Source organism: Mustela lutreola, chromosome 5 (assembly GCF_030435805.1).
Source record: "Mustela lutreola isolate mMusLut2 chromosome 5, mMusLut2.pri, whole genome shotgun sequence".
Classification (NCBI taxonomy): domain Eukaryota; kingdom Metazoa; phylum Chordata; class Mammalia; order Carnivora; family Mustelidae; genus Mustela; species Mustela lutreola.
The window spans coordinates 88,301,155-88,315,905 of record NC_081294.1 but is presented as its reverse complement, the minus strand read 5'-3'; positions in this window follow the sequence as shown (position 1 = coordinate 88,315,905).

Genomic DNA, 14,751 nt, shown 5'->3' with positions numbered 1-14,751 from the left:
TTAATGAGGTGCAATTAAAAAATGGAGGCTCTTACTGCTAGGATAAATGAGGCAGAAGAATTAGTGATATAGAAGACCAAATGATGGAGAATAAAGAAGCTGAGCAAAAGAGAGAAAAACAACTACTGGACCACAAGGGAAGAAATCGAGGAATAAGTGATACCATAAGAAGAAACAATATTAGAATAACTGGGATTCCAGAAGAAGAAGAAGGAGGGGGCAAAAGGTATACTGGAGCAAATTATTGTAGAGAGTTTCCCTAATATGGGTAAGGGATCAAGCATCAAAATCCAGCAGGCGCAGAGAACCCCCCTCAAAAATCAATAAAAATATGTAAAAAATATGTAAAAAAAAAAAAAAAGTAAAACTTACAAGTCTTAGAGACAAAGAGAAAATCCTGAAAGCAGCTTGGGACAAGAAGTCTGTAACATACAATGGTAAAAATATTCGATTGCCAGCAGACTTGTCCACAGAAACCTGGTAGGCCAGGAAGAACTGGCATGATATATTCAGTGCACTAAATGAGAAAAACATGCAGCCAAGATAACTATATCCAGCTAGGCCATCATTGAAAATGGAAGGAGAGATAAAAAGCTTCCAGGACAAACAAAAACTAAAAGAATTTTAAACACCAAACAAGCCCTACAGGACATATTGAAAGGGGTCCTCTAAACAAAGAGAGAACCTAAAAGTAGTAATCAAAAAGGAACAGGGACAATATACAGTAACAGACATCTTACAGGCAATACAATGGCATTAAATTCATATCTCTCAATAGTTACCATGAATGTAAATGGGCTAAATACCCCAATCAAAACACACAAGGCATCAGAATGGATAAAAAAACAAAACCCATCAATATGCTGTGCACAAGAAACTCATTTTAGACCCAAAGATATCTCCAGATTTAAAGTGAATGGGTGGAAAACAATTTATCATGGTAATGGACATCAAAAGAAAGCTGGGATGACAATCCTTTTATCAGATCAATTAGATTATAAGCCAAAGACGATAAAAGGAGATGAGGAAGGACACTATATCATACTCAAAGTGTCTGTCTAACAAGAAGATCTAACAATTTTAAATATCTATGCCCCTAACATGGGAGCGGCCAATTATATAAACCAATTAATAAAAAAATCAAAGAAACACAGGACAATAATACAATAATAGTAGAGGACTTTAACACCCCCCCTCACTGAAATGGACAGATCATCCAAGCAAAAGGTCAACACGGAAATAAAGACCTTAAATGACACACTGGACCAGATGGACATAACAGATATATTCAGAACATTCCATCCCAAAGCAACAAAATTCACGTTCTTCTCAAGTGCACATGGAACATTCTCCAGAATAGATCCCATCCTGGGTCACAAATCAGGTCTCAGCTGGTACCAAAAGACTAGGATCATTCCTTGCATATTTTCAGACCACAATGCTCTGAAGCTAGAACTCAATCACAAGAGGAAAGTTGGAAAGAACGCAAATACATGGAAGGTAAAAAGCATCCTACTAAGGAATGAATGGGTCAGCCAAGAAATTAAAGAAGAATTGAAAAATTTCATGGAAACAATGATAATGAAAACACAATGGTTCAAAACCTGTGGGACCCAGCAAAGGCAGTCCTGAGAGGAATATATGTAGCAATACAAGCCTTTCTCAAGAAACAAGAAAGGTCTCAGGTACATAACCTAACCCTACACCTAATGGAGCTGGAGAAAGAACAGCAAAAGAAAGCCTAAACCCAGCAGGAGGAGAGAAATAATAAAGATCAGAGCAGAAATCAATGAAATAGAAACAAAAAAACAAAAAACCCAAAACAACAGCAACAACAAAAAAAACCCAGTAGAACAAATCAATGAAACTAGGAGATGGTGCTTTGAAAGAATTAATAAAATTGTTAAGTCCCTGGCCAGACTTCTCAAAATGAAAAGAAAAAGGACCCAAATAAATAAAATCAGGAATGAAAGAGGAGAGATCATAACCAACATCAAAGAAATATAAACAATTATAAGAACATATTAAGAGCAACTATAAGCCAGCAAATTTGACAATCTGGAAGAAATGGATTTCTAGAGACATATAAACTACCAAAATGAACCAGGAAGAAATGGGAAACCTGAAGAAACCTATAACCAGTAAGGAGACTGAAGCAGTCATCAAAAATCTCCCAAAAGACAAGAGCCCAGGGCCAGACGGCTTCCCGTGAGAATTATACTAAACATTTAAAGAAGAATTAATACCTATTCTCCTGAAACTGTTCCAAAATATAGAAATGGAAGGAAAACTTCCAAACCCATTTTATGAGGCCAGCATTACATTGATCCTAAAACCAGACAAAGACCCCATCAAAAAAGAAAATTAGAGACCAATATCCTTGATGAACACAGATGCAAAAATTCTCACCAAAATACTAGCCAATAGGATCCAAAAGTATATTAAAAGAATTATTCACCACGACCAAATGGGATTTATTCCTGGCCTGCAAGGTTGGTACAACATCCACAAATCAATCCATGTGATACAAAACATGAATGAAAGAAAGAACAAAAATCATATGATTCTCTCAATAGATGCAGAAAAAGCATTTGACAAAGTATAGCAACATCTCTTGATCAAAACTCTTCACAGTGTAGGGATACAGGGTACATACCTCAATATCATCAAAGCCATCTATGAAAAAACCCACAGTGAATATCATTCTCAATGGGGGAACATCTGAGAGCTTTTCCGCTAAGGTCAGGAGCATGGCAGGAATGTCCATTATCACCAATGCTATTCAACATAGTAATAGAAGTCCTAGCCTCAGCAATCGGACAACTAAAAGAAATTAAAGGCATCCAAATTGGCAAAGAAGAAGTCAAACTATCACTCTTTGCAGATGATATGATACTTTGTGTGGAAAACCCAAAAGATTCCACTCCAAATCTGCTAGAGCTTGTACAGGAATTCAGTAAAGTGTCAGGATAACAAATCGATGCACTGAAATCAGTTGCATTTCTCTACACCAACAGCAAGACAGAAGAAAGAGAAATTAAGGAGTCAGCCCCATTTACAACTGCACCCAAAGCCATAAGATACCTAGGAATAAACCTAACCAAAGAGGCAAAGAATCTGTACTCAGAAACTGTAAAGTACTCATGAAGAAATTGAGGGAGACACAACGAAATGGAAAAATGTTCCATGCTTATGGATTGGAAGAACAAATATTGTGAAAATGTCTATGATACCCAAAGCAATCTACACATTTAATGCAATCCCTGTCAAAATACCATCAATTTTTTTCAAAGAAATAGAACAAGTAATCCTAAAGTTTATATGGAACCAGAAGAGACCTCGAATAGCCAGAGGAATGTTGAAAAGGAAAACCAAAATTGGTGGCATCAAAATTCCAGACATCAAGCTCTATTACAAAGCTTTCATCATCAAGACAGTATGGTACTGGCACAAAAACAGACCCACAGATCAACGGAACAGAATAGAGAGCCCAGAAATAGACCCTCAACTCTGTGGTCAACTAATCTTTGACAAAGCAGGAAAGACTGTCCAATGGAAAAGACAGTCACTTCAACCAATGGTGTTGGGAAAATTGGACAGCCACATGCAGAAAAATGAGACTGGACCATTTCCTTACACCACACACAAAAAAAGACTCAAAATGTATGAAAGACCTCAATGTGAGAAAGGAATCCATCAAAATCCTTGAGAAGATCACAGGCAGCAACCTCTTCAACCTCAGCCACAGAAACTTCTTCCTAGAGACATTGCCAAAGGCAAGGGAAGCAAGGGCAAAGATCAACTACTGGGACTTCATCAAGATCAAAAGCTTTTGCACAGCAAAGGAAACTGTCAACAAAACCAAAAGACAACTGACAGAATGGGAGAAGCTTTTGGAAACGACTTATCAGATAAAGGATTAGTATCCAAAATCTAGAAAGAACTTATCAAACTCAACACCCAAAGAACAAATAATCCAATCAAGAAATGGGCAGAAGACATGAACAGACACTTCTGGAAAGAGGACCTCCAGATGGCCAACAGAAACATGAAAATGTGCTCCATATCACTCGGCATCAGAGAAATACAAATCAAAACCACAATGAGATACCACCTCACACCAGTCAAAATGGCTAAAATTAACAAGTCACAAAACGACAGATGCTGGCAAGGATGCAGAGAAAGGGGGAACCCTCCTACATTGTTGGTGGGAATGCAAGCTGAGGAAGCCACTCTGGAAAACAAGATGGAGGTTCCTCAAAAAGTTGAAAATAGAGCTACCCTTTGACCCAGCAATCGCACTATTGGGTATTTACCCTAAAGATACAAATGTAATGATCCGAAGGGGCAGGTGTACCCAAATGTTTATAGCAGCAATGTCCACAATAGTCAAACTATGGAATGAACCTAGATGTCCATCAACAACAGATGAATGGATAAAGAAGAGTTGGTAGATATATACAATGGATTACTAAGCAGCCATCAAAAAAATGAAACCTTGCCATTTGCAGTGATGTAGATGGAACTAGAGGGTATTATGCTGAGCGAAATAAGTCAATCAGAAAAAGACAATTATTATATGATCTCCCTGATATGAGGGATTTGAGAGGTAAAGTGGGGGGTTTGGGGAGTAGGGAAGGAAAAAATGAAACAAGATGGGATCAGGAGGGAGACAAACCATAAGAGACTCTTAATCTCACAAAACAAATGGAGTTGCTGCAGGGAGAAGGGTAGGGAGATGGTGGTTGGGTTATGGATATTGGGGAGGGTATGTTCTATGGTGAGTGCTGTGAAGTATGTAAACCTGACGATTCACAGACCTGTACCCCTGGGGCTAATAATACATTACATGTTAATAAAAAATTTTTAAAAAGTAAATAAATGCATTCCAACTCAGTAAGAAGGAAATGAAGCTTTTTTTTTTCTAACATGAATATGATATTATTGATAGCTAACCTTTCTTCAAGACCCATACTATGGTAGGCATTTTGTCTATATCATTCTATCTAACCCACAATAATATTTCAAGGTAGTATTATTAATCCTATTTTACAAAGAAAATTAATAGACAGGTTAAGTATTTTGCTTAGGGACACCTAGCTAGTAAGATATTGGGCCTGGATTTAGAGCTCAGAGTTATCTAAGTCCAAAGCTGAGACTCCTGCCCAGTTTTTCCTCATAAAAACTAATGTTACTTTAAAAATAATTTATTTCATGATATCTTACAAAGAAATTTTACTAGGCTTTGCTGTTGTTGACTTCATCTGGGAATGAGGATACTACTTCTAGTCCACTTGTGGAATTACTGGATTACATTGATATTTTCATACTACACTCTAATTTGAAAACTCTTAACATATTCAGATAAATAATGATTCATTTGGTTCACTAGAAATATTATTAAGGAAGTGCACATCTTTTGGTAAGTTGTATATATTATATTTCTAGTTTATGGCAGTTTTAGAATAAATAGATTATAATTATGCAAATTATAAGAAAAATAGTAGAGTACAAAATAATGATCCTGACATTTCATAGAAAGTACTTAGTAGGCTACAGGTTTTAGACTGGTATCTGAGGAAAAGTTATGTGACCTACATCATTATTAAGCCTGGTGTACTTCAAAAGAGACAGCATTATCTACTTAGAAAGATCATTACTCTTGTAAAGCTATTATAAATTTTGAAAATAATTTTATAAGCAAGACTCAGCTTAATGATGAGGGGTTTAGATTAAGCTTTCTACTTCTAGGCCTCTGATCTATCAAAGGAGAGGCAATTCATCATACTGACTCTGAGAAGAGAGAGTGGCCCCTCAGTATCACCTCTTAGAAGACTTGAAATAGTGTGGGATAGTGTGTGTGTTGGGGGTGAGGGTGGGAAATTAGAGGGGCAAGATGGAAGAGTTTGCTGTTGACACCCAGCCAGACTACGTGTGACTATCAGCTTGCTTTCAGGAGTTGGTGCCTAGAGCTACCTCTTCATAACTCTAAGCTGAGCTTACATCTCATAGCCAAGTATAGCTAACAAGAAGAATGAGCTTCATGACAACCATCTATGTCCTGAAATTCCATAGCATGTAAAAACTGAGAGACTGTACACAAAGGGATCTTATTCATCACTATTATTAATCTAGTTCAATTTGCCCATTTTATACTTAAGAAATTAGGTCTCAGGGGGCGCCTGGGTGGCTCAGTGGGTTAAGCCGCTGCCTTCGGCTCAGGTCATGATCTCAGGGTCCTGGGATCGAGTCCCGCATCGGGCTCTCTGCTCGGCAGGGAGCCTGCTTCCTTCTCTCTCTCTCTGCCTTCCTCTCAGTGTACTTGTAATTTCTCTCTGTCAAATAAATAAATAAAATTCTTAAAAAAAAAAAAAAAAGAAATTAGGTCTCAGAAAGGTGAAATGAGCTACCTAAAGCCCTAAAGGTCATACGGTGCTATTGAAGGGCTCTGACTAATATTGGAAAAAAGACTATTCTGAAAGTATGTTACAATTTATTAATATAGTCAATTTTTATGTGTATCAATCATTTCCACTGAGTTATTTTTTAAAAATATTTAATTTATTTATTTGAAAGAGAGAGAGACAGTGTGAGACAGCAGTTCAGAGAGAAAAGCATACTTCCCATGGAGCTGGGACCCCAATGTGGGACTCTATCCCAGGACTGCAGGATCATGAGACCTGAGCCGAGGGCACGCTGAACCCCCCAGGTGCCCTTCACTGAGTTATTTTTAGGTTTACATACTATAATTGAAAAAGGAGAGTCAAAAAAGGATAACACACCATCCTTATCCTCAGGGAGGCTCCAAACTAGTTCAGAAGACCAAATATATAAACAGGTAACAGATAACCAGACAAGTCATGTCAGTGATAACATAAAACAGTGCCTGATTAGCTGCCTGTGGCAATCTTATCATTAGTAACTGTTTTAAAGATTTACAGGAGAGAGTAATCAGTTCAGGGATCTTTTATGGAGAAGTAAATTATGCTTCCAAATAAAAAGATTGTCTAAATGTAAACATAAAATGAGAGATACAGACTGGGAGACCTTCAATGGAACTTAAAGATTGCCCAGTTCTTTCTGAATTGGCAGATAAAGAAATCAAGGATCAAAGACAGGTAATGACTCACCCTCATTAAGAACAGAGCCAGGACTAATATACAATTCACATGACATCAAGACTGGAGTTCTCTGTAAATATAAATATTTTAACAATCATTACTTTAGACCTGAACTTGTTAGACCTTACTTGTCTCATAACTTGACTGAACTTTTGCTCAAACATCGTGATATTACCAACATTAATTCAGAAGTCAAAACCTTCTCCAGAAAGAAATCTGATAGTTCTCTCCTCTATGCTGGTTGAGAAACAGGGTATAAAATCTAAGGAAAGTTGAAGTATAATATGGTCTTCCTCAAACAGGGGCTTGTACAACATTTTAAATTTCAGTATTTTTAAAATGTGACATAAGAATGAAGGTTCAGAACAAAAGTTTTACTACTTTTTTTAATTTTTAATTTTTATAAACATATATTTTTATCCCCAGGGGTACAGGTCTGTGAATCACCAGGTTTACACACTGCACAGCACTCACCAAAGCACATACCCTCCCCAATGTCCATAATCCCACCCCCTTCTCCCAAACCCCCTCCCCCCAGCAACCCTCAGTTTGTTTTGTGAGATTATGAGTCACTTATGGTTTGTCTCCCTTCCAATTCCATCTTGTTTCATTGATTCTTCTCCTACCCACTTAAGCCCCCATGTAGCATCACCACTTCCTCATATCAGGGAGATCATATGATAGTTGTCTTTCTCTGCTTGACTTATTTCACTAAGCATGATATGCTCTAGTTCCATCCATGTTGTCGCAAATGGCAAGATTTCATTTCTTTTGATGGCTGCATAGTATTCCATTGTGTATATATACCACATCTTCTTGATCCATTCATCTGTTGATGGACATCTAGGTTCTGTCCATAGTTTGGCTATTGTGGACATTGCTGCTATAAACATTCGGGTGCATGTGCCCCTTTGGATCACTACGTTTGTATTTTTAGGGTAAATACCCAATAGTGCAATTGCTGGGTCATAGGCAGTTCTATTTTCAACATTTTGAGGAACCTCCATGCTGTTTTCCAGAGTGGCTGCACCAGCTTGCATTCCCACCAACAGTGTAGGAGGGTTCCCCTTTCTCCGCATCCTCGCCAGCATCTGTCACTTCCTGACTTGTTTATTTTAGCCATTCTAACTGGTGTGAGGTGATATCTCATTGTGGTTTTGATTTGTATTTCCCTGATGCCGAGTGATATGGAGCACTTTTTCATGTGTCTGTTGGCCATCTGGATGTCTTCTTTGCAGAAATGTCTGTTCATGTCCTCTGCCCATTTCTTGATTGGATTATTTGTTCTTTGGGTGTTGAGTTTGCTAAGTTCTTTATAGATTCTGGACACTAGTCCTTTATCTGATATGTCGTTTGCAAATATCTTCTCCCATTTTGTCAGTTGTCTTTTGATTTTGTTAACTGTCTCCTTTGCTGTGCAAAAGCTTTTGATCTTGATGAAATCCCAATAGTTTATTTTTGCCCTTGCTTCCCTTGCCTTTGGCGTTGTTCCTAGGAAGATGTTGCTGCGGCTGAGGTCGAAGAGGTTGCTGCCTGTGTTCTCCTCAAGGATTTTGATGGATTCCTTTCGCACATTGAGGTCCTTCATCCATTTTGAGTCTATTTTTGTGTGTGGTATAAGGAAATGGTCCAGTTTCATTTTTCTGCATGTGGCTGTCCAATTTTCCCAGCACCATTTATTGAAGAGGCTGTCTTTTTTCCATTGGACATTCTTTCCTGCTTTGTCGAAGATTAGTTGACCATAGAGTTGAGGGTCTATTTCTGGGCTCTCTATTCTGTTCCATTGATCTATGTGTCTGTTTTTGTGCCAGTACCATGCTGTCTTGATGATGACAGCTTTGTAATAGAGCTTGAAGTCCGGAATTGTGATGCCACCAACGTTGGCTTTCTTTTTCAATATCCCTTTGGCTATTCGAGGTCTTTTCTGGTTCCATATAAATTTTAGAATTATTTGTTCCATTTCTTTGAAAAAGATGGATGGTACTTTGATAGGAATTGCATTAAATGTGTAGATTGCTTTAGGTAGCATAGACATTTTCACAATATTTATTCTTCCAATCCAGGAGCATGGAACATTTTTCCATTTCTTTGTGCCTTCCTCAATTTCTTTCATGAGTACTTTATAGTTTTCTGAGTATAGATTATGTGCCTCTTTGGTTAGTTTTATTCCTAGGTATCTTATGGTTTTGGGTGCAATTGTAAATGGGACTGACTCCTTAATTTCTCTTTCTTCTGTCTTGCTGTTGGTGTAGAGAAATGCAACTGATTTCTGTGGATTGATTTTATATCCTGACACTTTACTGAATTCCTGTACAAGTTCTAGCAGTTTTGGAGTGGAGTCTTTTGGGTTTTCCACATATAGTATCATATCAGCTGTGAAGAGTGATAATTTGACTTCTTCTTTGCCAATTTGGATGCCTTTAATTTCCTTTTGTTGTCTGATTGCTGAGGCTAGGACCTCTAGTACTATGTTGAATAGCAGTGGTGATAATGGACATCCTGCCGTGTTCCTGACCTTAGCGGAAAAGCTTTCAGTTTTTCTCCATTGAGAATGATATTTGCAGTGGGTTTTTCATAGATGGCTTTGATGATATTGAGGTATGTGCCCTCTATCCCTACACTTTGAAGAGTTTTGATCAGGAAGGGATGCTGTAAAGTTTTACTATTTTTCTAACTAAAATTAAATCTGATCCAAGTCCCCACATATTAAGATGGTTACAAGTCCAGTATAGAAAGATTTGACAAGAATGGGGGTTGAGGGTTTTTCTTTCCTTCTTCCTGGGATTGCACAAGAACTCTGGTGGATAGACAGGACGATAAAATGCTACATGCCAGACGTTTTTTACAGTCACTAATGTTGCTCTTTTTCAGCTTAACATGGCCCTCATGCAGGCAAGTCACAGCATGCCAACCTCCTCATGCCAACCTAAGCCACCTGATCAAAGTCCCAAGGTCATACGCACATAGTGTGTCAGTTTGCTTTGCTGTGCAAGAGCCAACTTCTCAACTTAGGGATTTGAACAATAATCATTGTCAGTTCATGATTCTGTGGGTTGACAACTGGGATTGGTTTTGGTTGAACAGCTCTCTCTGTCTCAGTTTGGGTTTGTTCATGCTTCTGCAGGCAGCTACCAGTCAGCAAAAGCCTTTGTTTCTTGGCATTATTTGGATATGGCATGAGGAATGGGGTAAAGACTAGGCCATGTGTCGTTTGTCATCTAGTAGGCTATATTGAATCTGTATGCATGGTAGCTTTTCAAGGTACTAAGAGAAAGAACAGAAACATACAAGGTCTCTTGAGGCCTAGATTTGGAACCAGCCTAGCATTCATAGTGGCCAGAAGTACAATCTAGCTGAGGTTCAAGAAATAGAGAAATAAACTCCACTTCTTGGTGAGAGATGCTGCAAAGTCACATTTCAAAAAGACTCAGGTACACGAGGACATCACCACAACCTACAAAACACAGGTCAGCACTGCATCGGGCTCTACCTCTACAAAGGCTCCACATTCCAGTAAACTCCTACCTCTGCTGCTCTTGACGCAGAACTCACACAACCTTCCCAACTTGAGGGATCTATCAACCTCATAGGACCTCTCTTCAACACTCATTCACAGTACTCCTGCTGATTAGTTTTATCTTTAGGAAATCCACTTTTATTTACACAGATCTAAGCCTTTAATATCACTGATGTGTCTAGAAAATTTCTCCTGGTGCAACCAAAACAGATGATTACTTCTCAGTTAACTAACTCCAGAGGGTAAGGACACTAGGAACATCTTTACCTACCTAACTTGTGGGTAGGAGAACTCACAGGCCTTCTCACTCCTAGAGCTAGGAAAGAACACCTTTCATTCTTCTATGATCATGTTATGGACAAAAAAAGAATTCAGTCAATAGCTATTCTGTCACATTTAGTTTTCAGTTAGTCTCCCTGACACAAAATTTATAGGAAACTTGAACGGGAAAAATTATCAATCATCTTCAAAACAAATATTTGTGAGCAATAGTTTGGCCATGAAGGTGTTACTGTGTCAAATAAGTCTTTTTCTTCATCTGATCCTTTAGTTCTTCCATAGTCTGAGTATATGTGTTCCTGAAAGGAGGAATATTATATCATGATTAAGCACATAACTAACTCATTGAAGCAATTATAGTTGAAGTACAATTTTCTTTATACTTTTCTTAATAATTTCTTAAATGATTTTATTTATTATTTATTTGATAGACAGAGATCACAAGTACAGAGAGGCAGGCAGAGAGAGAGAAGGGAAGCAGGCTCCCTGCTGAGCAGAGAGCCTGACTCAGGGGCTGGATCCCAGAACCCTGGGATCATGACCTGAGTTGAAGGCAGAGGCTTTAACCCACTGAGCCACCCAGGTGCCCCAATTTTCTTTATATTTCTATGACTTTTTGGAAGATGCATTTTCTTGATTTTATTTGCTAGTAAATCTGACGTAAACAATAGTTTTCCTGCATTGTAGCAAAGATCTCTTCCAGGAGAAGTGTGTTAAGCTATTAAAAATCACATTAAGCACAGATTGCATACCAGCATAAACTAGTGGCATGTCTTTAAGAAGGCTAGTGTGTACTACAGGAAGGAGGAGGAGGGTGAGGGGTTGCTTACCTAAGACTTACTTTATACTAGAGGCTCTGCTAGTATAAAGACATTTCACAAGGTTTAATTTAATGTTTACATTAACGAGATACTGTTGTCTATATCAACAGGAAACGATGGCACAAACTGAGTCATTTGTGGAAAATTTAAAAAAGGAGTCCTCTGCAGAACTGTGGGCAAAGTTAGCAGAAAGCACTAAAGGAAAGTAGAGTACCCTGGGGCTAGAATCAACAGGGAACCAGAGAGAAGTTATAGCCCGGCGGCCATGGCCAGTGAAGAGGGTATTCACTGGAACTAGGAGAAACTGCTTTTACAGAGGGGGACTGCAGTGGAAGAAAATAACCAAGCCTCCTACCCTCTGCGTCCTGCTTGCTGAACCCAATCAGAAGCCATTGAATTGGCTGAACCCAATCAGAAGCCAGAGCTACAGAGCCTATAAACGCAGTTCATGTACTCAGCCTCCTAAGACACAGCAGGGGGGAGAAGGAGGAGTAGGGCGGAGAAGGAGGGCAAATAAGAGGTATCCACACATCCTATTTTAAAGATGAACAAATTGAGAATCAAAGGAAATAATAACTTCTGCAGTCACACAGGCAAAACAGAATTTATACCCGTATTTTTCTAGTTCTCTTTGCGTTTTACATGCTAACTACCCTACTGAACTTGGTAGAGGGTAAAAACTACTTATATTTTTCATCATAAGGAGCATTTTCCAAAATTCCAATTCTATTTCCTTCTTTTGACTTGCATATTCTGACATCCCCAGGATAACACAGTGAGAGATGGTTAGTTACAGCATCACGTTTCAACTGGACCCTTGAGGAAACTCTATATACCATCTCTCTTTTATCTCCTTTTTTTAAATTTTTTTATTTTTTATAAACATATATTTTTATCCCCAGGGGTACAGGTCTGTGAATCGCCAGGTTTACACACTTCATAGCACTCACCATAGCACATACCCTTCCCAATGTCCATAACCCCACCCCCCTTCTCCCAACCCCCCTTCCCCAAGCAACCCTCAGTTTGTTTTGTGAGATTAAGAGTCACTTATGGTTTGTCTCCCTCCCAATCCCATCTTGTTTCATTGATTCTTCTCCTACCCACTTCCTAATAAGGACAATTCCTCTACAGAGTGTTTTAATTACTCAAATCAACAAATCTTTATTAATTGCTTAATATGCACCACAGTTGTTTTCAACACTATAGAGGACACAAGCATATATGACATGGCCTGTACCTTTCAGTCCTTGTAATCTTGTTGAGTTTTTTGTTTTGTTTGTTCATTTGTATTTTAAAAAATATTTTATTTATTTATTTGACAGAGAGAGAGAGCATATGCAGGGGGAACAACAGAGGGAGAGGGAGAACCAGAATCCCTGCTGAACAGGGAGCCCAATGTGGGGGCTCGATCCCAGGACTCTGGGATCATGAACCCAGTTGAAAGCAAATGCTCAACTGACTGAGCCACCCAGGTGCCCCTGTCCATTTGTTTTTAAAGGCATTCTAAAAGCTCCAGAAGACCAGGAATTCCATTTGGCCTAGATAAATGTCTGGCATATAGTAGGTGCTTAACAAAATTTAATTAATTAGTGAAGAATAAAAATAAATAAAATAGTGGAAACCAAATATAAGGAAGCTCATAAAGGTGTACCATGAATAGTAAGGGGTTAGGAGACTTGGGAAGGATGAAGATCAGGAACATTACAAAGACTGAGGAAGCTTGTTGAAAATGGAGATGTTCAGGGGAATTTGGAAAGTGAATGGGGTTTCACACATAAGAATGGAAAAGACATTTTGGTATTTTACTGAGGGGTTTTGGACAGCTGAAAGCGGAAATGGTTCAGGGGACTAGATCTTTCCTACAGAAATCCAGGGCAAACAAGGTCAAAGGGAGATGTTTGCCTTGATGGATCTCCCCTTTCTCCCTTTTCTCAACAATGTCTACTGTTTTAGGTTGGATGATAATCAGGAAAACCTGCCTGTCTAGCCTTCTTTCTTAGCATAAAACTTTGTTTAGTGACTTCTAGCAGTAAACTAAGAATTTGTTTGTTTTAAGATCTCAGCTTAGCTATCCCTGCCTCTGGGAAGTTTTCCTCAAAACTTTGAGGTTCCAGATATACTCCGCCCTGAGCTCCTACCATGTTCAGAGTTTCTGTCATGATCCAGTGATGTATAGTCTAGCTGGAGTGTATTAAGGTGGCTTGTAGTAAGGTTCCTTCTGCACAGTTAGTGGCAAGAGGCCTGGGACTGTCTCCCTGCTGCCATACAATGTGTGAATGTCTATGTTACCAATAAGCCATAGGGATGATTTTAAGCTATTTTAGGAGTATTATTCTATTTAATATTTTCTCAAATACTGTCTTTCAAGCTGAAAAAGGTGCTTTCTTTGGTGAAAGGATTTTTTTTTTTTTTAATCCCAGAAAATTATATTGTAGATGTATCTAGGACTAGGACTAATGTGGTTCGGGACACAGGGTGTTCAAATCTTGGTTTTCCCAGGACTAAGGCCTTCTTGGGGTGTGGGATTCTTAGCGCTGAATCCCCCAAAATCCCAGGCAAACTGTGGTGAGGTGGCCCCACCCTACTGGGAAATGAAAAATAATACTATGCTTCCACTCTGCATTATGCTGCATTTGCCTGTAAATCCAAGTTAAGTTTTCGTTAGTCCTGCAAAATGTAATTTCTGACCTCACTTTTTCATCCCTGAACTAATGGAACATTAGGTCTCAGTAGAAAAGCACTCACCCTATGTATAGTAGCCAGTCAAAGCTGAGAATTCTTAGGCTCTGTCAATTCATGTTGCTTTTAGCATACCACAATAATTGTTTCTCTCAAAGACACCTGTTAGGCCTTGCGATATAAGAACTTTCAAGCAGGGAGTTTGCCCTTCAGGTGTTTCGTTACGGATGGTTTCTTTTCTTTTCTTTTTTTTTTTTTTTAAAGATTTTATTTATTTATTTGACAGACAGAGATCACAAGCAGGCAGAGAGGCAGGCAGAGAGAGAGGAGG